The 22,904-nt window shown below is 40.6% G+C and overlaps 1 protein-coding gene and 1 pseudogene across 12 annotated transcripts in view; both read right to left on the bottom strand.

Annotated features, from left to right (window-relative positions):
* Positions 1–2,262, bottom strand: part of PLEKHG3 (pleckstrin homology and RhoGEF domain containing G3) — a 52,374-nt gene extending 50,112 nt beyond the window's left edge. For 5 of the 12 annotated variants that reach the window (XM_027843735.1, XM_027843733.1, XM_027843734.1 and 2 more), the window contains exon 1: positions 1,925–2,262. The gene's annotated coding sequence lies outside the window, so the exon portion shown is untranslated. The remainder of the gene's footprint in view (positions 1–1,924) is intronic. The other 7 variants (XM_027843742.1, XM_027843741.1, XM_027843739.1 and 4 more) reach the window with 3 other exon arrangements.
* On the bottom strand, positions 2,010–10,069 carry LOC114029345 (annotated as a pseudogene).
* Positions 10,070–22,904: the final 12,835 nt, after the last annotated feature.

Here is a 22,904-nt window from a genome sequence, read left to right on the forward strand (position 1 = left end):
GTGGGAGTTGAGGGGACTCTTTCATGGACTGTAGAGGGGAAGGGAAACAAGATGTGAGGTCACATAGGGAAACTGGTGGGGGAGGGGGTGGGGGATAAGCAGATAGTACTTTTTCTGATACCCTAAAGGATGGCTCTTCAGCAGAGCTAAGTTCATCCTTGGGATCCTCAATTTCCCCCATGTTGAATTCATCCCAGCAATAAGGAAGTGTGGTATCACCACAGAAAGTGGGACTGAGGGAAGGCTCCATGAGGCCACCAACTTTTCACACAAGGAGTGACAAGTATGCTGATGCAGCACATGTCACACTTCATCCCAAACATTTAAGGCCATGGGAAACCCTGGTGCCAAGTACTAATGAAGCTAAGAAGCTAGCCAGGCAGGAACCACAACCCATCTGGGGACAGAGGCTTCTTTTGACTGGTTCTCTTTGATCCCAGCTGGCTGCATATCCCACTGGGAACAATTATGAAGGAATCACTCCCTCACAATTCCACATCAGACTGGCACCTTACCTAGCAAAGGACCAAGGCAAGAGAAAAAAGGACCAAGATCTTGCCTAGAAGAGAGCCCCCTCCCCTTCCTGTGGCTTGTCATTATTCCCACTGCTTATTATTTCTTGAGCAACAGCGATGCGTAAAGTGCATGCAAAGACACAGCTCCCAGCCCCCAGGGCTCACAATCCCTGTTATACAGGGCCTGGGTTACCTAAAGATGCACCCAATGTGGGGAATCAGCACACTATACTGACACTGACGCTGTGGTGATAAAACTTCTCAGCCTCTACCATTCCATCCCTCTCTATTTTTCAAGACACTTCCTCGACACCTCATTCTCCCATCTTCTGACTACTAGTCTGCCCTCCCACCATTAAGTTGCCAGTTCTAAATAATCAGTCTTTCATTTTGGTTGTGGTCCATTCATCCCCACCTCTTCTAAATATTGTTGGGGAGAGGAGAGGAAAGAAAGAGGGATCTCTTGGGGGTCACAGGACCCACAAGGGGACAAAAACTTTCCCCAAAATTGGTGTCTGAGTTGGAGGAAGACACAGGACTTTATTCCCCAGCCCATCTTTTCTTCCATTACAAGACTGTAAGCACCTCGGGGCATTTGGAGGCAATGTCCCATTTGGAATGGGAATCCAAGCTTCAGCTGAAAGTTCCTTCCCATTCTCTACCAACTCCCTCCTCTTCCAATTGCTCCTACTTAAACTTTTCCCAGAACTATAGCTGGAACCCTGTTAGAATAAAATTCTTGCCTCTGGCATCAAACTAAACTAATCCCTTCAACAATAAGGTTCCAGCAGCCCCTTGAAGACTGGAGAAGAAACCTGAGGAGTCAGCCAGAGTCTAGAAGAACACAGGACCATTTCCCTAGGACTGCTTGGAAGCAAAAATCCACGGTTAGGAGGGCTCACCTCCCCTTGTGAATTTCAATGGCCAGAGACATTGAACAAACCCAGAATGCAGAGGGAGCAGTCCCGGTGTTAGACCTAGCGGGCTGGTAGGGGGCGGGGGTAGGAGGGACCTAAATCTCCGGCCTGCCCGCGCTTCCCGGTGTTCAAATTCAAAGTCCTTTACATGCCACAGGGTGTTCTCTCCCTCTATTTCCGGGGTAGGGGCAAGAGGCCAGAAAATGTCTCCTGGTTAAAATGTTTTTATAATCCAAGCCGCGTGATCACTAATTCTCCCTGTAATGAGACAGAATATTGCCTTTATCCATTTGTCGTTTCCCTGGGTGCTCAGGTGGTAGGGCCTGAGTTATTGGTGTGTGAGGAGGGTGGAGGGTAGGGGTGTGTGTGGTGGTGGGGGTGGGGGCGATCCTTCCTACTAAGCTGTCCAACCTAGGAAGCTCCAACTTCCCCTTTCAGAAAGGCAGAGAGAAGAAAGAGGGAAGAAAAGGAGAGAGAAGAGAAAGCACTTACCAGATGACCGGGCTCCCTGCGGGGTCCAGATTCAGCCTAGTCCAGTAGCCTACAAAGTGTGAAAGCAGCTTGGAGACTCCAGGCGCTAGGGGCTGTTCCATGTGCCCGAATGATCTTGAGGACAGTTTGAAATACGCTTACGAAAGTAGCTGGACTGCGGCCGGCCCACTCCCCCCGCCCACTCCAACCATCCCCCTCCCCTTGGCAGGGACAGGACAAGGGGGCAGGCGAGCAGCCAAATCTCTAAGAGAAAGATCCCTGGGGAGACCCCCTGGTCACAGCTTCCCAGGGCCTGGCAGGAAGTCAGTGCAGACCTGAGCCAGGAGCAACAGCCTGGGAGGAGAGAGATGGGCGGATCAGGAATTTTTCCAGTGGGTGGAGACTGCTTTGCTGCTGGAATTCAGCTATTGGAGGCTACAGTGCGGCACAGCTGGGGCCAGGGGAAACTTCGCTGGGCTTGGAAGTGTAGCTGCAGGGGAAATTCTGTGTCTGGCTGTGGTTTAGGCAATGCTAGGGGCTCTCAGCTAATGATTAACACAGGGAGGAAAATCGAAGAAATACATGGCCGCAGACACAGAAACTGCAATGGTCTGGTCAGTTTCTGTACTCCCAGTACAACCTGGGATATCTCGGGAAAAGCTGTTCATCAGAACCTGAAGATAAGTAGGGTGTGCCACAGACCCTATTCCTGACATCTTAAGAGTAGCTGTTACAGCTCATAAAACACTTCCTTCTTGAAGTATTTTGTCATCTCCCTGCCCCTCTTCCAAATTGCCCCGTATTTATTTCCCGCACGTCTTGTATAATCTCTTCCCATTATAAAAAGTGAGCTCCTTGAGGGTAGGGACTATATTATATTTGTGTCTTTGCATATCTAGCATCCGTCCTAGTGGCTGGCACACAATAAATATTTAATAAATGCTTTCTGATAAATTTTTAGGACTTTCTGGGGAACTAGAAGTCAAAACATTACGTAATCCTCCTTTTTTTGTGATAAGAAAACTCAGGCCCAGAAAATCTAGACGATGTCTCAGATTAGTTGGAAATGAGTATCTTTGGCTCCCACTGGAGTGAGACACTGATTGTAAGTAAATGTAGCGGGTCCTGAATTCCCAACTTTGTTTCCTGTGACTTTTTACAAGACTCAAATCCAAGGTAAGTGGATGGAAAATAATAAGATAAATACACTTTTCAGAGAGCAAATTCAAAATCCAAGTGAGATTGGGAATTGATTGACAGGAAGGTAAGTGGTTCTCCCAGTTTAATGAGATTGCTGAGGGGAGAGATGGAAGGAATCTTTAGCTGTACCTCAGTTGTACAGAGAAATTATTAAGTCACAGAAAGGTATTGTAGATAGAGAATTACCATATTTCAAAGGGTAAAAACTTTTAAACAGTTATAGGTCTTCAGATTGTAGATTTAGAGCTTGAAGTGGCCTTAGAGGTCATCCAGTCTAACCCTTTAATTTTACAGATAAGTAAACTGAAACTCCAAAAGTTTAAGAGACTTGTCCAAGATCACATCAATAGTGAAAGGAAAAGTCTGGATTTGAACCCAAAACCTAAGCTAGGGTCACATGGAGATCCTTCCATGGGCAGAATACTAAACTAGATGTTGAGCATTGGGAGGGGACAGAATTGATGAATTAAAATAATTTGAAGCAACAGTGCCTACTCCCCAGGAGTTTTCAATCCATCAACTGTAATCTTATTCATTCCTGTATCCATTTCGATGCTCAGATTTTTTCCTTCAGATGGGAAACCCTTCCCTCTCCCCTTGCCCCATCCAAACACTGTAAATCTCTTAAAGCCTTGCTTGTCATACCCCACCATGAATCTGATCATCAATCAAACATTTCTCCCCTTCCTGATCATCTGCAATACTAATTACCCTTTGCATACATTTTCAGAGTGGATTATATTCAATATAATACTTTATGATTTATTATTTAATATCCTTGTGTATTTGACTAATGTGTGGGAGTACTTTATCCTTAATAAGAATGTAACCTATTTGAAGAAAGGGGCCATACCTTTTACAGTGTTGCACTCCCACAGTGCTAAAGCATCACACTAGTCTGAGTAGGTATTCAATGGTTATTGATTCTGTGCAATATTGATTCAGAGGACATGACTGAGGGGAGGAGTACTCAGAACTTTATTTCTCATAATACCTGAGACCCAGGGAGAATGACTCATTGAAAAAAAATGACCAGAACTCTATTCCTCAGGAAGCTATATATCTGAGAGTGGAATGGTTATGTCACATGCAAGGACTTTCATTGATGAGGAGTCTAATCAGAGGTAGGAGATTTTAAAAATGGAGTGACCATTGCACAGGGGTCATCAGACCCAGGGAGAAAGCTAAATTATAGACAGGGTGAGGAGGAGAAAGGAGAACCCCATGGAATGAAAATTACCATGGTATCTCTGCAAATAGACATCCCAGAGATTAAACGTATGTCTTAAAATGCTTCAAGGATCACCAGTTGCCAGAGGCAAAGAGCAACAAAGGCACATGGTAGAATGTCTGTTTTTCCCCAATTGACACATGAATTGAGGAGATGATACTCCCTCACCCAATAGCCTAGAGGATTTGGGGAAATTAAGGGATGGATCTTGTAGAAGGTTGAACTCATTTCATTTGGGTGGCTAAGAAGTTATTCCACTGCTTGATTTTTTTCCTCTTGTTATTTCTCTTGCTATTCTGTCTCAGATATTTTTTATAAGGTTTCTGTCTGGTCAGTGTTTGTGCTGGAATGGGGGCTTCAACTGTATTTATATGATTACCCAGAACACCTCGAAGAAAACCAAGTATCAGGCATTCCGGAGTTGAGTGGGACTTCTATTACAAACACAATGAGAAAGTACCTAGTACAGTACCTTGTACTTAATTGGTACTTAATACATTATTGTTGAACTATATTTAAGAAAAATTACAGAAAACCTACATTAGATACAGCAGAAGCTTATGAAAATAAAAATGGGTCATATGGAAACTTTAGGTAACAACACTCATAAAAGTGTGGAGCTTATATCCAAGTAGTTTCACCCTCCTATTAAGTAATTTATTAGAATAATAATACCTTTCACTTTAGTAATATCTTTAATCCAGGGATCTTAAAGTGCTTTAACAAATGCAAATTAATTAATCTTCACAACACCCTAGTGATGAGGCAGGTAGGTGGTAAATATTCTTCACCATTTTACTGGTGGGAAAATCAAGACATATGAGGTGACTCACTAAGAAATACATAAGAAATCAGTGGGTCAAGGTTCAAATACATAATAAACTGGTCTGACTACTTTCACACAGTAGGTATTTGTTTAATTAATGCAATCCTTGGGTGCCAATTGCTCACCCTCAAGTATTATCAAATCAATAAGCACACATCATTCATCTTTCCTAATGAAGGTATTTTCCAAATTGTCCATTTATTTTAACTGCCATGATAGACAACAGGAAAGCTAGACTGGTTAAAAAATAATAAGTAGGATGGTACCCACCTTCTGACAAAGAGTTGGTGGATTCAGGATACAGAATGGGACTTTTTTTTTTGTCATGGCTAATGAGAGAATTTGTGTTGTTTGATTATCCATATGCATTAAAAGGGTTTTGGTTTTCTTTTTTTCTTTTCCAATTATATTAAGGGGGGAACCTAAGAGGGAGAAAAATAGATTTTTGTGTTAATTGAACAAAAATGAAACTTGAAAAATAATAATTGGGTTTTTTCGGGTGGGGTAATATACTCCATAAATAAGAAGAACTGGGATGGGGAGAGGATGTCTTCTTCATGTAATAGGACTGACCCAAGATGAAGTGCCAGAGCAGTGAGCCATGGGACATCTGACTTCAAAAATGTCTTAGAAATTCCAATAAACACATATTAGGGAGAACTAAGAATCACAAGTTGCACTTTTACAATGCAAATTACTGGTTAAGACTCTCAGAGCCACTTTTTCTAATATCCTTGTGTTTTATATTCAGTTTACCTGGAGTACTGATGTTAGCAGAAGGGAAGGGGGCTGGGCTATCCTCAGCCACAGTTGTCAGCCTTCTTGACCAAAAAGAAATGTTGATATCTAAGAAGGGAAGAAACTCTGTGGGGGAAGGGAAAAGATGAGAAGGAAGTGACATCAACCCCTCCCCCCCAAACCTTACTAACTTGCCTGTTGGGCAGGGAGTACTTGAGGCAACAAAGCTGCTTGTTTCAACTTCGTGTCTGCAGCAGGAACATTTGCCAATCTTTTGTGGTTTGTCAAGAACACAGAAGTTGAGTGTGAAGTATTTCTGGAGATCACTTATGCTCACATTTGTTATCAGTAGATAAAAGGGTGATATTTTGCCTTTCTAAAGCAGAAGGGGATTCAGGAATGAATGACAACTTTGAGATATTAAGGAATTGATTTCATGTCCTTGGACAAATCACTTCACCTTTGAGTCTCAATTTTCTCCTTTGTTAAACAGAGGCTTATAATGGATTTTCTCTTAGCTCCCTCCCAAAACTAAATTCCAGAATCCTATGATTTATACACAGACATGGACTGTCCTTTCCTCCTCCCCTTTCTAGCTGTAGCTTTCTGACTTTTAACTATTTTGTTCTTAGCACCTTTGCCAGAGAATGGGCAGGGGAACAGAAGGAATATGTGACTTCAAAGCCCATTTTTTCTTCTTATTAGCAGTTGTGTAGAATGTTGATGAGAAATGGTCAGGGGAGAAAGGAGAGATAAAAATCACTGTCTGGGTCAACTGAGGGAAAGAGTGGGAAAGGGAGAGTCATGATAGTAAAATAACAAAAATATAAAATAAGAAAAGAAAGAAAAGTATCAAGTGATCAGTGACACATTTTTGAATGTTTTTGCTATATCTTAACATTTTCTTCTATTTTTCAGTCTTTTGACTTTGTTTTAGTGAATTTGAATTTTCAAATGAAAGAATGGAAGACACTCATAAGAGAACACAGACAAGCGGAGCAATGTTGGTGTCACCACATTAAATTATTATCTATATAAAATAATAAGCTTATGGAATAGATTCATGATGCTAATTGTATAACTTTCACTCACAATGTCAGGTTAGATCCCCCAGAAGGCTCCATCTATCTCACCTTCAGAAGGGTAAATAACTTTGTAGGTCCATACTTTTAATACTGTAGCTCACAAGCCTCCAGTAGCATGTTTTTCCTTAGCAGTTAGCCAATTGACACAATTAGCTCTGAGCAAAGACATTTTTTAAATTAAAATTTTTTCTAATCAGCAAAAATCTACCTTCTCTCTCTCTCTGCCACCTCCTTCTCTCCTCAATTAGAAAAACAGAACCCCCATATGAAATATATGTAGTCAAATAAAATTAATTTCACCACTGACCTTGTCCAAAAAAAATATGTGTCATTCTGCACCCTGAGTCTTTCATTTCTCTATCAAAAGGTGGGTAGTATGTTTCATCATAAGTCTTCTGGTATTGTGATTGGTCATTACATTGAGCAGAGTTCCTAAATCCTTCAAAGTTGCTTGTCCTTACAATATTGTTGTTGTATGAGTTGTTCTCCTGGTTCTCTGCTTACTTTGCATTCTTTCATACACCTTCCCAAGCTTCTCAGAAACCACCTCCTTCATAGTTTCTTACAACAAAATAATATTCCATCACAATTACATATCATAACCATTTCCCAGTTGATGGGCATCCCCTCAGTTCATAATACTTTGCTGCCACAAAAAGAACTACTATAAATATTTTAGTACATCCTTAAAGGTTGTTTTGCTTAGGACTAATCCCTTCTATAATCTGCCCTTCTGCTTAATCTCCTTTCTCCCTTCTCCCTTTCCCTTCTAGTTTCCCTGTTTAGTCAAATATATTTCCGTATCCAACTCTGTTTGTGTGTGGATTCATGCCTGCACATGCACATACGTGTGTGTTCTTCCCTCCTTCAACCAGTTCAGATGAGAATGAGATTATGAGATAATTTCCCCCAACCTTCCTCTCCTCCCTCCAGTGTACTCCTCTTCCCCTCCCTTTCCATTCTTATTTTAATATTATCAAGACATAACAGAACCACTCCCAGGAGTTCTGTCTAATTAGACTCCCCCTGTCACCCCTGATAATGATAGGGCTCTGAGGGGTCACATGTATCCTCTCCCTGTATTAGACTATAAACAGTTTATTCTTGTTTAGTTCCTAATGGTTGTTCACTTATGTTTACCTTTTTCTGTTTCTTTTGACACCTGTGTTTGAACTTCAAAGTTTCTATCCAGCTCTAGTCTTTTCATTGGATATGCTTGAAAGACTTCTATTTCATTAAATATCCATTTTTTCCTACTTAGGATTATACTCCAGTTTGCTAGGTAAATCATTCTTGGTTGTAAGCCTGTATCTTTTCCCTTTTGGAATACTATATTCTAAGCTCTCTGCTCCTTTAAAGTAGCGGCTTCTAAATAATGTGTGATTCTGACTATATCTCCTTGATACTTGTATTTTTTTTCTTTTTGGCTGCTTGCAGTATTTTTTTTTTCTCCTTTGACTTGGTAGCTCTGAATTTTTACTAATGTTCCTGGGAGTTTTCATTTGAGATTTTTATTCAGGAGATGACCGGTGGAGCTTATTTCCACTTTGCACACTGGTTCTAAGAGATCCAAGCAGTTTTCATTTATGATTTCTTGAAATATAATGTCTTCTCTCTTTCTCTCTCTCTCTCTCTCTCTCTCAGTTTTCAGGTAATCCAATGATTCTTTTAAAAAAATAATTCTGTCATTGAACCTTCAGATAGCAAAGGTATAGGTGCTCAGAGTAATGATATTTGTCTCTTAGGAAGACAGAATAACAAAGAGGGGAGACCTTGGACCCTCCCACCCATAGCATAGACATTTTTCCCTTCCACCCTGTTTTCACACTCCTGGCCTTGACCAGTCTGCTGGTATGTAGATGTATTTTATCAAGGGCAAAAATATACAGGGTTATGTAGTCCATGTGCAATGTTTGATGCTTTGATACTATCTTCATTGAGTTCCAGGAAGATGAGTGAAAAACACTTAATAGGGACAAAGCTTTGAGTATTGACATTTCAGAAAAGTCGGCCTTATGTCCATGGAAGGCATCAGACATTCCCAAACTGCAGAAAATATGAACCGCATCATAAAACTCTTCTATCTTGATTTTGGAGAGGAACAATTTCTTGCTAAGAATTTCCATCAGGGCAGCCAGTTGGCACAGTGGATAGTGCACAGGCCCTGGAGTCAGGAAGACCTGAGTTCAAATTTGATCTCGGACATTTGACACTTACTAGCTCTGTGATGCTGGGCAAGTCACTTAACTCCAATTGCCGCCACCTCCAACAAAAAAGAATTTCCATTAAAGCCATTGCTTCTGGCTTTGTCCAGGTTATAAATGTTTCATAGGTAAGACCTTTTCCCATCTTCTTGCCATCATTACCAGGAAGCACAAACATTATATATATACATATATTATATATATATATATATATACACACACACACACACATATATATATACAAACATTAGCACCCAGTTCTTCTATGTAGAATACCAGAAATAGCTCTTTCTTCACTATAATCTGTGCCATTTTGTATTCCTCATTACTGACTTTGACTTCTAAAGAATTTCTTTATAGGATCAAAATCATTCTCCCATTTTCATTTGAAGTTTATGGTATTCACAAAGATCAATAAGCTAAGTGGATCAACTGAATTCTCAGATAGAGCCTCTAAAAGTTTGCCTTTAGCCTTTTCTACTACCCAAGCATTTATGTGTTTCCTAATGGCCTGCTTCTTGAGAAAAACAAATGTCTTCCAGTATTGAATTGCAAAATTTTTCATATGATTCTTTAAAGGATGGGAGGAAATTTCAAGTATTTTCTCCAAAGACTCTGTTGATAGTTCTAAGCAGAGTGAATCATCTGGTTTATTCATTTTGTTGAGAAGTGACTAGAAACCCAGGTTCCTATTTCTACCTCTGTTTAAAGAAAGTAACTGTTCTATTTGGGCTACAGTGTCATTCTTTGCTCCCAAGACAACTTTGGCCAGGGCAAATGAGATGCTTGGGGGAGAAACCACCATATTTTCTGGGTTTTCTTGGCAAGATTTTTCAGAAAGGTAATAGCAAGCATGTTGTTTACCTCAGTGAGGGAATCCATGATAAAATCTGGGAAGTTTCCCCTCTACTTCCTTCTGTTTTACTGGGAAGCCATTTTCACAATCATTTTCAATGATTCTTAAATTATCTCTTCTTGCTGTTTTCCAGATCAGTTGTTTTTGCTATGAGAAATATTTTCTTCTATTTTTTCCAGTCTTTTAATTTTGTTTTAATGTTTCTTGTTGGCTCATGGAGTCATTGTTTTCTATTTGGTCCATTCTGATTTTTTCAGGGAGTTTGTTGGTTGGGCAAGATTTTGTACGTCTTATGCCAAGTTGTTAGTTTCCTTTCTGAGATATATGGGGTATTCAGGGAAGACTAGCACCTCTGGTGTGAAGGCTTTCTGAGCCCTTTCCAGAGCTGCTCATCCATCTTTGGTGTCCACCTCTCACCCAAGTCTCACCAGTGGCCCCAAGAAGCTGTAGCATGTATACCATCTACACCCCAGTAAACCATCTCAGCAGATAAGCTAAACCAGGTCGAGGGTATGTGACAGATCTCAAACCTTTCAGGGTGTTAGGGGAATGTCTGCCCCAAGCATGTGAAGACTTCCTCTGGCCCAATGGATGGATGAGAACAATTTATTCTGATGGCCATGAAAGCAACTGAAACAGGCACTGTGGAATACTCAGAGCTTGGTCAGATATAGAAGATGCCAAGGTCATCCACTGTATCCCAGGCCATCTCCAGTCATCCTAACTTTTGTCTTGCCATTGGACTTTTATGACTTTGGAAGATAGAGTGAGGCTGAAGACTTTGTGCAACTCTGCCTCACTTAATCCAATTCATGCACAAGTCAAGACATCACCCAGAAAGTCATTGATTCTCTTGGGAAACAAAGGATAAACAACAATAATAAGTTTCCTTTCTAATTCTTTCTTTCATAGCTCTCCTTTCTTTTCAATTTTTGCCTCTAGTGTTCTCATTTATCTTGTAAAAATATTTTAACTCTTGTTTCATCTCTCCCAAGAGTTCTAGTTGAACTTATGCCCAACCTATGTTTTCGCTTCAGGCTTTGCTTGTAGATGTTTTAGAGTGACTCTCTTCTGTGTTTGTCTGGAATGACCCTGTCCCCATAATAACTTTTTATATTGGAATTCTTTTATTTTTTGTTTGTTTCCTCATTCTTCCAGCCTGCTTCTTGACTTTAGACTTTATGTTAGGGCCAGGATCTGCAAGGGAATGTCTGGGCAGGTCCTGCTGCTACTTTCTTGGGGTGTTGAGTGTTCTGTTACTCCAAGATATCAGGGACAGTTCAGACTGGAGATCTGCAAGTTTTCAGTGATCCCAAAGTAATCTGACCTAGGTCAAAGTCTGATTTCTGCCCTCCTGATCTGAGCTCTACAGGTTTGTGACCTAGGTTTGGAACTGAGCAACACACTTGAGGATGTGTCCTATTTGAAATTCTAGTGGACTATTGCTGGATTCAGTCATTACCAATTAGCTGGAAAACTCTGCTGGTTCATAATGACCGAATTGCTGTCTCCCCTTTCATCTGAGATTCTGGCCCTGATTAAGAGGTCTGGGTTCAAATCTTATCTTCACCATTTAATATCTGTGTGACTAAGAGCAAGTAATATCCTTTCTGAAATTCAGTGACCTCATCTATAAAATAAAGAGTTATGTACTATTTACTTCACTGGGGTGTTGCAGAGAAGAACTTTAAAAACTTTATATTTAAGTAAATGTTAGTTATTAGTAAGTAAATATGTGTTTTTTTTTTAAAGGGAAGCAATCAGTGGTCAATTTATATAACCTACATTTGTTTTTCCCTTTTTTTGGAGGCAGTTAGGTCAAGTGACTTTTCCAGTCTCACATAGGTAGCAAGTGTCTGAGGCCAAATTTGAACTGAGGTCCTCCTGATTCCAGGACTGGTGCTCTATCCACTGTGCCACCTAGCTGCCCTATGGGTTATTTTTATTATTACTTGCTCCTGTGTTGACTCCTATTTCTCAGTCTATAAACATATAAACACAGTTCATACATTTCCAGGAAAAACTGAACACTGGACACTCCAGCTACTTACTTTTCTCTTTATTTCTAAGCTCTTGGTTAAAACCATATGATTTTAGTTCTTTCTCCCCCCAAGAATTTAGGTTTATTATAGTCAAGGCATTGTGGTAATCACTGGGATTACCAAGGCAAAAATGGAACATAGTCCTTTCTGTCAAGGATCTTTTGTAGACAGATAAATACATACAACATAATTTGTGGAGGGAGAGAACACTAGCACATTGAGGTCAGACCCGACTTTCTTTAGGAGATGGCATTTGTATTGAGTCTTGAAGAAAATCAAGTATTCCAAAAGTCAGAAGAGAGGAGGGGATACAGAGGGTGGAATGCTCAGTCAGGCAACAAGGTAGGTAACTTTGGATAGAATGTAGTCCAAGTGAAGGGTAAGACGGTAAAATCAATCTGGAAATGTAGGCTTAAACCAGATTGTGAAGGGCTTCAAATGCCAAGCTAAAAAGTATATACATTTGTTGTAGAGCCACTGAAAATTTGCTAAAGAAGGGAGTGGCCTGGTCAGACTTGTGCTTTGGGCTTTCGGTTCAAAGGATGGTTTGGAGAAGGGAGAGGTCTGGGGCAGTTGGGAGACTATTGTGAGCTAACACTACTCTGACATTTATCATAATTACTGATAACTGTCCAGACTTCAAAGTTCCAGAAGTGAAATAATGGCCAAGTACTACTGATTAGTGGCAAGAGGAGGGAGAATCTCTGGTTATTCCCAGAAATAATGCTGATGGAAGAAAAGAGAAAGGTCTGCTGTATAATAAAGAAGAAAGGAAAGTCTCTAAATAGCTATAATTTCTGTAGAACCATACTACCACAACTATAGGATATATAGTATACAAAGATAATAGGGTTGTCAATATGTTAACACTGGTGATCTCTTTACAAAGTGTGAAAACCCATCTTTGATGGAATTAGAGGATCATTTTGGGATTGGTTGGGTTGAAAATTTGTCTATTCCCCAAGGACTTTTTTTTTTTTTTTTTTGGTGAGGCAATTGGGGTTAAGTGATTTGCCCAGGGTCACACAGCTAGTGCGTGTTTATGTGTCTGAGGCTGCATTTGAACTCAGGTCCTCCTGACTCCAGGGCCAATGCTCTATCCACTGCGCCACCTAGCTGCCCCTAATTGAGTTTACTCTTGCCATTGAGAGTGAGGGAAGCTCAAATGAATAATCTCCTTAGCAAAGATACTGAGCCCAGGGGGAGCTTCTTAAGGTTTCTACAAAGAGAGAAAGGATGCTGAGGCCGGTCAGGACCTCGCTGTGAGTTGCTTGGCTACCTGTGTTTCCAACATGTGCACTTCACTATCATTGTACTCAGAGTTGTCCTTACTCTTCCCACACACGCTGTGTGTATTAAGGGAGAACGTCCTGGGATTTTTAGGGGGAAAGTTTTGTTGCTGTTATTTGATGCTGTCTTAGTAAATACCTTTTCTAAGAGCACATTATGTCTATTAGTTGATTGTTAGGGGGAGAGGGAGAGAGGGCAGAGCACACCAATTGGGGCTTGTCAGTATTAAAAGTAGGAGTAACTCCCAATATGGTACCTTAGAAACTAGATAGTAGTTGTCCCCCAACAGATCCGACCTGCGAATGGCAAGTTAGGAGAGTAACTCAGAGGAGGTTACATATAAAAATGGGACCCTAAGCATGTACTTGGCAGCCCCAAATTTCTAAATTCTAGCATTATTTTTGCTGAAGACTTATTAAGAGGCCATGCCACTAAACCAAGTCCATGAAACAGAAAAAAAAGAGGCCTATGCTGCTTTCTCCTATGTCCTCTAAGCTGGTGACTATGGAGACAGTGAGGGGGGCAGCACCTGAGGATATGACTGGAGCTTAATAAATACTGAATCAGGGTAGATAGGCAGGACTCCTATTGCCTTTCTACTTCTACCCAGGCAGGCCCCTAAGTTAAGCCTCCAGAGCTTTGCTAATTACCCAGTGCCCTGCATTCCCCACACAGCAACAGCCTCTGAGGGCCTGGATTAACAGAGCCCTGGAAGTCCTTATGGCTTCAGTTACTATGACAACCCTTGCCTCTCCCCCACCCCCATAGGGCTCACCTACATTCCTGTGAGTTAATGGCCATTCCCCACAGGCAAGCAGAAAGGAGACCCCTTCAGATAGATATTCAGGGAAAATAAAGATGAAAGACTTTTCTGCCTCTCTCTGTGGTATATTTTCCAACTTCTGGCAGTATTCCTTAGCCCCTTTTCTATTTCCTTCAGACCAGACTTCCTCTCATAGCATTATGCAGACAACCATTCCACAAATTTTCATCTGCTATTGTACCAAGGACTTTTAAAGTCTAGTCTATGAGGAAGGAGATACACTGTGCTAAGTATTTGGACTACAAAGACGTGTGTCCCGACACAATTCCTGTCCTCAAGAAGTTTACATTCTATGGATACTTAAGTCACCACGATGCAAGATACAGGGTGACAGGGATGATGGGGAGATCCAGACAGTCTTGGGAAACTTGAAGAAGGGAAAAATGTTGTTAGCTGGGGGCCTCAGGGAAGTTTTAATGGAGAAAGGGGTACAGAATTTCAAGAGGCAGAGATGAGTAGGGTCATTCTAGGCATGAGGGGTAACCTTCATGAAAAGCAGGAAACTGGGGGCTAGCAGCTGGATTTTTTTTTTTAAGGCAGTTGGGGTTAAGTGACTTTCCCAGGGTCACACAGCTAGTAAGTGTCAACTATTTGGTCTGAGGCCAAATTTGAACTCAGGTTCTCCTGACTTCAGAGCCGGTGTTCTGTCCACTTGGCCACCTAGCTGCCCCCAGCAGCTGGATTTTGACTAGAATATAGAGTGTGTTCGTAAAGGTAAGTCATATAAAGTAAGACTGGAAAGGTAGATTGAAGTCAACTTGTACAGAGCATTAAATACCGAACTATGAAATATGTATTTTATCCTACAGGAAATAAAGACTCATTTAAGGTAGGATTTTTTTGGAGGGCAGGGGAGGAGGGCAGGGGGAGTTTAAATGGTCACACCTTTGCACAAGTCCCTATGAGCTCCTTGAAGGAAGAAACCAAGTCATATTCACCTTTGTAGACCTCTCATCCCCTTGCACATTGCTTTAAAAGCATTTTAGAAGCTCAACAAAATGTTTCTTGAGTGAATGAAGGAAGGAATAAGACATTCAAAATGGGTCCTATGCAGGAAGCTCATCTCCTGGTGTTCCACTCACACCATTAGACCACACTGCCAATCTCAGGGTCAAGACAAAAGAATAGTCATTTAGGTCACTTGACCTTATATTGGCAGCAGTGTGGGAGTTGGGCTCTCCAATCCCAAAAGAATTCAGATCAACATGTGCCTATTGAGTGTCCATTATGTGCTCAGTAATTAATACAAAAGTGGTATGAGACACATTCTCTTCTCAGTTTCTTGCCTATCACTATGTGAACTAATGCTAATCTTGATTTGCTTCTGTTAACAATTCTTATCCTATAGCAATGTAAGTTTGCAAAAGCACTTCTTTTGCAAAAATCCCCAGGGTAGGTAGCAACAATAGCAACAGCAATTGTTATTTTCATTTTACAGATGGGGAAATGGGTCCTGAAAAGGTACATGATTTGTTCAAGATCATATAGCTAGTACGTGTCATACCAATGGTTCGTAGCTATGGGTCCAGTGTTCTGTACCAAGCTTTCCCTCATACTATGCCCAGTAGAGATAATAATGCTGACCTTCACCCTGCTCCATGACTACCCCCTCCCCAACATGTAATGAGAATTCCAGTTGGTTGAGTGGGCTTAATAGAAGAGGATAGATTTGAACTGGGCTTGGAAGGATGAGTGCTTAGGTGGATCACACAGGTGGAGACGATTGGGGGTTGAGGTGGGGAAGTATAAGCAAAAGTGGGGAACAAAATCTATTGCGGAAATAAGCAACTTGGCTCTAGTCAAGGGTCTGTATATGGGGCCTTGGTATCAATTCGGATGCCTCTGCCTCTTCTCCTGGCAGATGTAACCATATTGGGGAGGGCACAGGCATATTCACAAAGGTATCGTCCCTAGTATTATCTGCCAACTGCTAAGCTAGTGCCTGACCTAATTTTCCCCCAACCTCAAAAAGTCTGATGGGACCTTTCACCTACATCTAATTCACTTCAGGGCCACTGACAAAGTCCTTACTCTAATAAAACTATTTTGACTTTTAAAAAAATATTTTATTTATTTCATTAAATATTTCCCAATTACATGTAAAAATGTTTAACATTCATTTTCTTAAATTTTGAATTCTAAATTCTTTCCCTTTTCCCACACATTGAGAAGGCAAGCGATATGATATTGATTATACATGTGAAGTCATGCAAAACATATTTCCATACTAGCCACGTTGCAACACAGAGAGAGAGAGAGAGAGAGAGAGAGAGAGAGAATGAGAGAGAAAATAATATAGCTTAAAAAGCATGCTTCAATCTGCATTAAGAGTTGATCAGTTCTCCCTCTGTGGGTGGACAGCATTTTTCATGATGGGTCCTTTGAAATTGTTTTGGATAATTGTCTTGATTATAGACTGTTTCACTTGACATAGAGTTCATTTCAGCATACATTTGTCATGTCCTACCCCATGGGAATTACTGCGGTAAACTACAAAGATAAAATAGTCCCTGCCCTCAAGGAACATACAGTCTACTGGGAAGGGGTGGGGGCTTAAAAATATACTTACCCCTTCCCCACCTCAATTTCAATATATCAAGGGTCAGCATAAGAAAATAAATCGGAATTTTGGGGGAGTTTAGCGGAAGCTGCAGATGACATGCTAAGGCCAGCAGATAACATAGAAAAAATTTAGAAATTCAGAAATGCATAAAATATATGCATAGTATTGTATGATATCAACATATTCTATCTTTTAGTACGATGATTATTCAGAATTCTTCTCTGTTATGAAGGGAGGGTCAAAAATTTTACATGGATTTTCCAGATCTCAGTAGGGGTGGAGGGAGTGTGGGTGGTGGTGCCCCTAACCCTGTGATGTGGAGGGGTTAACTGTACATGGATAAGTAAATATAAGATCATTTGAGGAGGGAAAGAATTCGACAAACTGGGGAGCTGGGCTAAGTTGTGAAGGAAGCTGGGAATTCTAAGAGGCAGAGGTGACAAGGGAGAGCATTCCAGATTTGGGGAACAGCATGTGCAAAGGGGTGGTGGGAAAGAAATAGTAAGCCAGTTTGGCTGAACTATGAAGTCTGTCAAGAAGATTTAGTGGGAATAAGTCTGGAAACGTAAGTGGGAGCCAGAATGTGGAAGGTTTGAAATGCCAAGTTGAGGAGTCCATGTTTTATCTTGGCTACAATAGGAGGCCCTGAAGCTTTTTGAGTTGGGGAGGACTTGGTCAGATCTGTGTTCTAGGAATGTTAATTTAGTACTTGTGTGGAGGACTGATTAAATTGATCAATGAATCAATAAGCATTTATTAAGTGTCTAGTATGTGCCAGGCACTATGCTAGGTGCTGGGGATAGAAAGACTCTGCCCTCAAGAAACTCACATTCTTCCATCCAGTGACATTGGCCACCTTCTTGTTCCTGAAACAAATGCTCTAGCTCCCAACTCCAAGTATTTTCACTCCATTCATGGAAGGCTCTCCTTCCTCATCTTTGCTGGCTTCCTTTAAGTCTCAACTAAACTCTCACCTTCTATGGGAAGCGTTTTCAGATCCTTCGTAATTCTTGAGGAAATTGATTATTTCCAATGTATCATACACACACACAATTTATCTTGTATAGAGCTAATTTTGTTCAATCATTTCAGTCACATCAGGCTCTTTGTGATCCCATTTGGGGCTTTCTTGGCAAAGATACTGGAATGGTTTGCCATTTCCTTCTCCAGCTCATTTTTTAGATGAGGAAACTGAGGCAAACAGGATTAAGTGACTTGCCTAGGGTCACACAGTAGCACCCCATCTCGATTTAGGCCTTCATAATTACTTCTCTCTTGGACTGTTGTATTCACCTCCTCATTGGTCTCTTTGCTTCCAATCTCTCTTCTCTTCAATCTTGCACTGGTATCCCTCAATGCCTACTTTGCACTGCTTCCTTATCTCCACTTCTTGCAATTTCATATGTCCTTCAAAACTTGGCTTAAGCACCCCCTTTTCACAAGAAGCCATTACTTATCCCCTGAGCTACTAGTGTCCTCCCCCATGGGACGTTACCTCCCTGAAGAGTTAGAGGTAACTGAAACAACCAAACAGCACAATTTGAATGGTCATCTGGCTGTATGAGTGCAAAGAGGTCTTGCAGGTGTAGAATCATCAAGATATGGCAGTTGTTTGGAAGGCATGGATATTAGCCTGGGTAATTGAAAAGATGGTAATTCCCTCAATAGAAATAGGGAAATTTAGAAAAAGAGAGGGTTTGGGAGGCAGATAATGAGTTCCATTTTAGAAATGTTGAATTTGAGATCTAGAGAGGATATCCAGGCAGGGAGCTGCAAACAGGCAGCTGTAGATTGAACCTTTAAGAGTTGATGAGATCACCGAGAGTGTGGAGAGAAGAGAAGCAGGCCTGGCAGGCTCACAGAAACACACTCCTGCCTGTGGCAGCAGGCAGGTCAAATGGGATGAACCCTTCAAAGTTCCAAGCAAATAAAGGCCATTCAGTGAATTGGTATGGGGAGGGGTAGGAGGATGTGAAGGAGACACAGAATTAGGAACATCTTTCTAGAAAGCTTCCTGCCCCATCTTTTCCAGAGTTGCACATTTGGTCCTCCTCTCTCCCAATCCTAAGAGCCTGGCTTCCTTCAAGAGACACCAAATGGTTAATAGTTTAAAGGAAGTTTGCTTAAAGACAGTGTTGGGAGAGGGCTGGTAATTTGATAAACATCAAAAGAGAGAGATTTTAGGAGAGGGATGTATTTTGACAGATAATTTAAAAGCAGATCAGAATTTTAGATTATAGGTAGACTTGGGGGATTTAGCAAAAACAGAGCCCTTCCTGGGAATTGGGACTAAATGAAAGAACAAAAGCCCTAAGGAGCCAAATCTGCTGGTTTCTTAAAATGAGTTCTTCTCTTGTTGGATAGGACATACATTTGGAATCAGGAAATAGGCTTGTTAGGTTTCCAAAGCACTTTCCTCTCAGCAGCCCTTTGAGGGTTATCACCATATTGCATATTATTGTTTCTGTTTTATAGATGAGGAAACTGAGGCCCAGAGAAGTGAAAAGTGAAATACCTTGCTCAGAGTCACACAGCCACTCACTAGATTGCTGGTTCTTCTTTTAGAGTATGAATGTCCCAGGACGGAACCAAGATGGCTGAGTAAAAGCAGTGACTTGCTTGAGCTCTCCCCCAAACCCCTCCAAATACCTATGAAAAAATGGTTCTAAACAAATTCTAGAGCAGCAGAACCCACAAAAAGACAGAGTGAAACACATTTCCAGCCCAAGACAACCTGGATGGTTAATTGGAAAGGTCTATTGCACTGGGCTAAGAGAAGAACGCAGTTCAGCATGGGTGCACAGGCAAATCAGGCCTCAGTGAACCTGAAACAGTCCTCAGGGGATTGAATCAAGGGGAGCTGTGGTGGTTTCCAGACTTCTCAACCCACAAACACCAAAGACAACTTAGCAGGTCAGTAGGAATGATCTGTTGGACTACAGTGATGGAGGAGCTCAGTCTGGCTCCAATCCTGGCGCAGCCCCCAGGCAGTAGCTACTTTTGGAGCTCTTGGTCCACAGATGGAGGGGGCATCAAGTGGCTGATCAGAGGGGGTTTGCAGGGATCTTTTTTCTGGTGCTGAGGCAGGATTCTCTTGCTTTGCCCATGCTTGGATTTGGGTCGCAGTGCTAGGTGGTAGTCTTGGGGCAACGAGGAGCGCTGGTGTGGTGGAGCTTGTGGTGGCAGTGGAGAGGGAATCCTCCTCACAGTTCCAAGGCAGAAAAGAGTGCTTGTGGTTATTCATTGACCAGAGCACAGGCCAGGAAAGGAGTAAATACCTCGCCCTTGATTGTATCACCTTGGAAGAACTGAAAATTTGCAGGTCCCTAGAAGTATCTCTGAAAACAGCTGCACAAAATCCCCAAAGCTTGGGACAGTACATTCTCCACAATGGAAGCAGACCCTTACCTTAACAAAGAGTTTAAAACTCAAGTAATTGTCTAGGAACATGAGCAAACAGTGCAAAAAAGTCAGACCATAGAATCTTTCTTTGGTAACAAAGAAGATCAAACCACAACCAGAAGAAGATAACAAAGTCAAAGCTCCTACATCCAAAGCCTCCAAGAAAAATATGAATTAGTCCCAGGCCATGGAAGAGCTCAAAAAGGATTTTGAGAAGCAAGTAAGAGAAGTAGAGGAAAAACTGGGAAGAGAAATGAGAGTGATGCAAGAAAATCATGAAAAACAAGTCAACAGCTTGCTAAAGGAAACCCAAAAAAATACTGAAGAAAATAACACCTTAAAAAAATAGATGAACCCATATGGCAAAAGAGGTCCAAAAAACCAATGAGGAGAAGAATACCTTAAAAAGCAGAGCTGACCAAAAGGGAAAAGGAAGTCCAAAAGCTCACTAAAGCAAATACTTCTGTAAAAACTAGAATGGAGCAAATGGAAACTAATGACTTAATGACAAATCAAGAAATTATAGAGTATAAATGCCCCTTTTTAGAATCAAAAAATTTTTACAGACTCTCACATGAGAATAGTTGTACTAACAAAATCTGTTCATTAGACAAAAACTGCTGGGAAAACTGGAAAATAGTATGGCAGAAATTAGGCATAGACCAACATTTTACACTGTTTGCCAAGATAAGGTCAAAATGGGTACAGACTTAGACATAAAAGGTGAAACTATAAGCAAATTAGGAGAGCAAGGAATAGTTTACCTGTCAGATCTGTGGAGAAGGGAAGAATTTATGACCAAACAAGAGATAGAGAACATTATCAAGTGCAAAATGGATTACTTTGATTACATTAAATTAAAAAGTTTTTGCACAAAGCCAATGCAATCAAGATTGGAAGGGAAGCAGAAAGCTGGGAAATAAATTTCACAGCTGGTGTCTGATAAAAGCCTCATTTCTAAAATATAGAGATAACTGAGACAAATTTACAAGAATACAAGTCTTTCCCCAATTGATAAATGATCAAAGGATATGAACAGGCAGTTTTCAGATGAAGAAATTAAAGTTATCTACACTCGTATAAAAAATGCTCTAAAACATTCTTGATTAGAGAAATGAAAATCAAAATAACTCTGAGGTACCACATCATACCACATTATATGTTAGACTGGCTAACATGACAAAATAGGAAAATGATAAATGTTGGAGAAATATGTGGAAATTGAAACACTAATGCATTGTTGGCAGAGTTGTGATCTGATCCAACCATTCTGGAGAACAATTTGGAACTATGTCCAAAAGGCAAACAAACTGTGCATACCCTTTGATCCAGCAATACCATTGGTAGGTCTGAATCTCAAAGATCATAAAAAAGGAAAAGGATCCACCTGTACAAAAATGTTTATAGCAATCTTTTTATGGTGGCAAAGAATTGGAAATTGAAGGGATGCCCATCAATTGGGTAATGGCTGAACAAGTTGTGGTATATGAATATAATGGAATGCTATTGTTCTATAAGAAATGGTGAGCAGGCAGATTTCAGAAATACCTGGAAAATTTGCATGAACTAATGCTGAATGAAGAGAGCAGAATCAGGAGAACATTGTACACAATAACAGCAACATTATGTGATGATCAACTTTGTTAGACTTAACTCTTCTGAGCAAAGCAATTATCTAAGACAATTCCAAAAGACTCATGATGGAAAATGCTATTCACATGCAGAGAAAGAACTATGCAGATCAAAGCATACTATATTGTCTCTTTTTTGTTTTTGTTTTCTTTCTCATGGTGTTTCCCTTTTGCTCTGATTCTTCTTTTACAACATGACTAATGCAGAAATATGTTTAATATGATTGTACATGTATAGCCTATATCAGATTGCATGCCATCTTGGGGAGAAGAGATGGGAGGCGGGAATTTAGAACTCAAAATTTTATAAAAGTGAATATTGAAAACTAAAAATAAATAGTTTTTTAAAAATCTGTTCATTGAAAAAATATATATATATAATGATAAAAAACTGAATTCAGTAAGACTTTTAAATGAATCAGTGTTTTATTAATTACAGCAGTATGTCTATGTAGCCCTATGTACATTTGAAAAACTAGAAATGCATATATGGAAGAGGAATTCAATCTACAGAAGGAATATTTGCTTCTTTATTATACCGTTATGCTTCATATTTGGTTGTTGCTAAAGAGAGACTAAAATGACCATGTGTAGTATTCATAGACATTTGGGGGCCCCCCTTTGAAATAACTCTGTGGCCTCCCCAGGAGGATCCACTCATTGATTGGGAACTCTAGGACTAGATGATTTGGAAGATTCTTTCTGGCTCTATCAATTTAGCAATCTAGGAAAGCACTATATATTTGGGTGTTATTCCTCATAACAACCTTATGAGGGAGGTACTACAATTTAGCTTCATTTTATAGGTAAGGACATTGATTCTCAGAGATTAAATGACTTTCCAGTAAATGGCAGAGCCATGCCTCCTGATTCCAAGTCAAGTCAACAAGCATTTATTAAAGTCTTACTGTGTGCCAGGCACTGTGCTAAGTGCCAAGGATACAAATACAAGCAAAAAAAAATAGACAATCTCTACTTTTGAGGAACATATAGACTAATGGGGTCCATTGTTCTTTATACCATGTTGCCTCTCAATACCCCTAATGGGTCAAGAGAACCCTAGTTTCTGATATCTCCAGATCAAAGCTTGTAAAGGGAAAAGTGAGGCCC

This window comes from Vombatus ursinus, unplaced genomic scaffold, assembly GCF_900497805.2.
Source record: "Vombatus ursinus unplaced genomic scaffold, bare-nosed wombat genome assembly UNPS02014926.1, whole genome shotgun sequence".
NCBI classification, from domain to species: Eukaryota; Metazoa; Chordata; class Mammalia; order Diprotodontia; family Vombatidae; genus Vombatus; species Vombatus ursinus.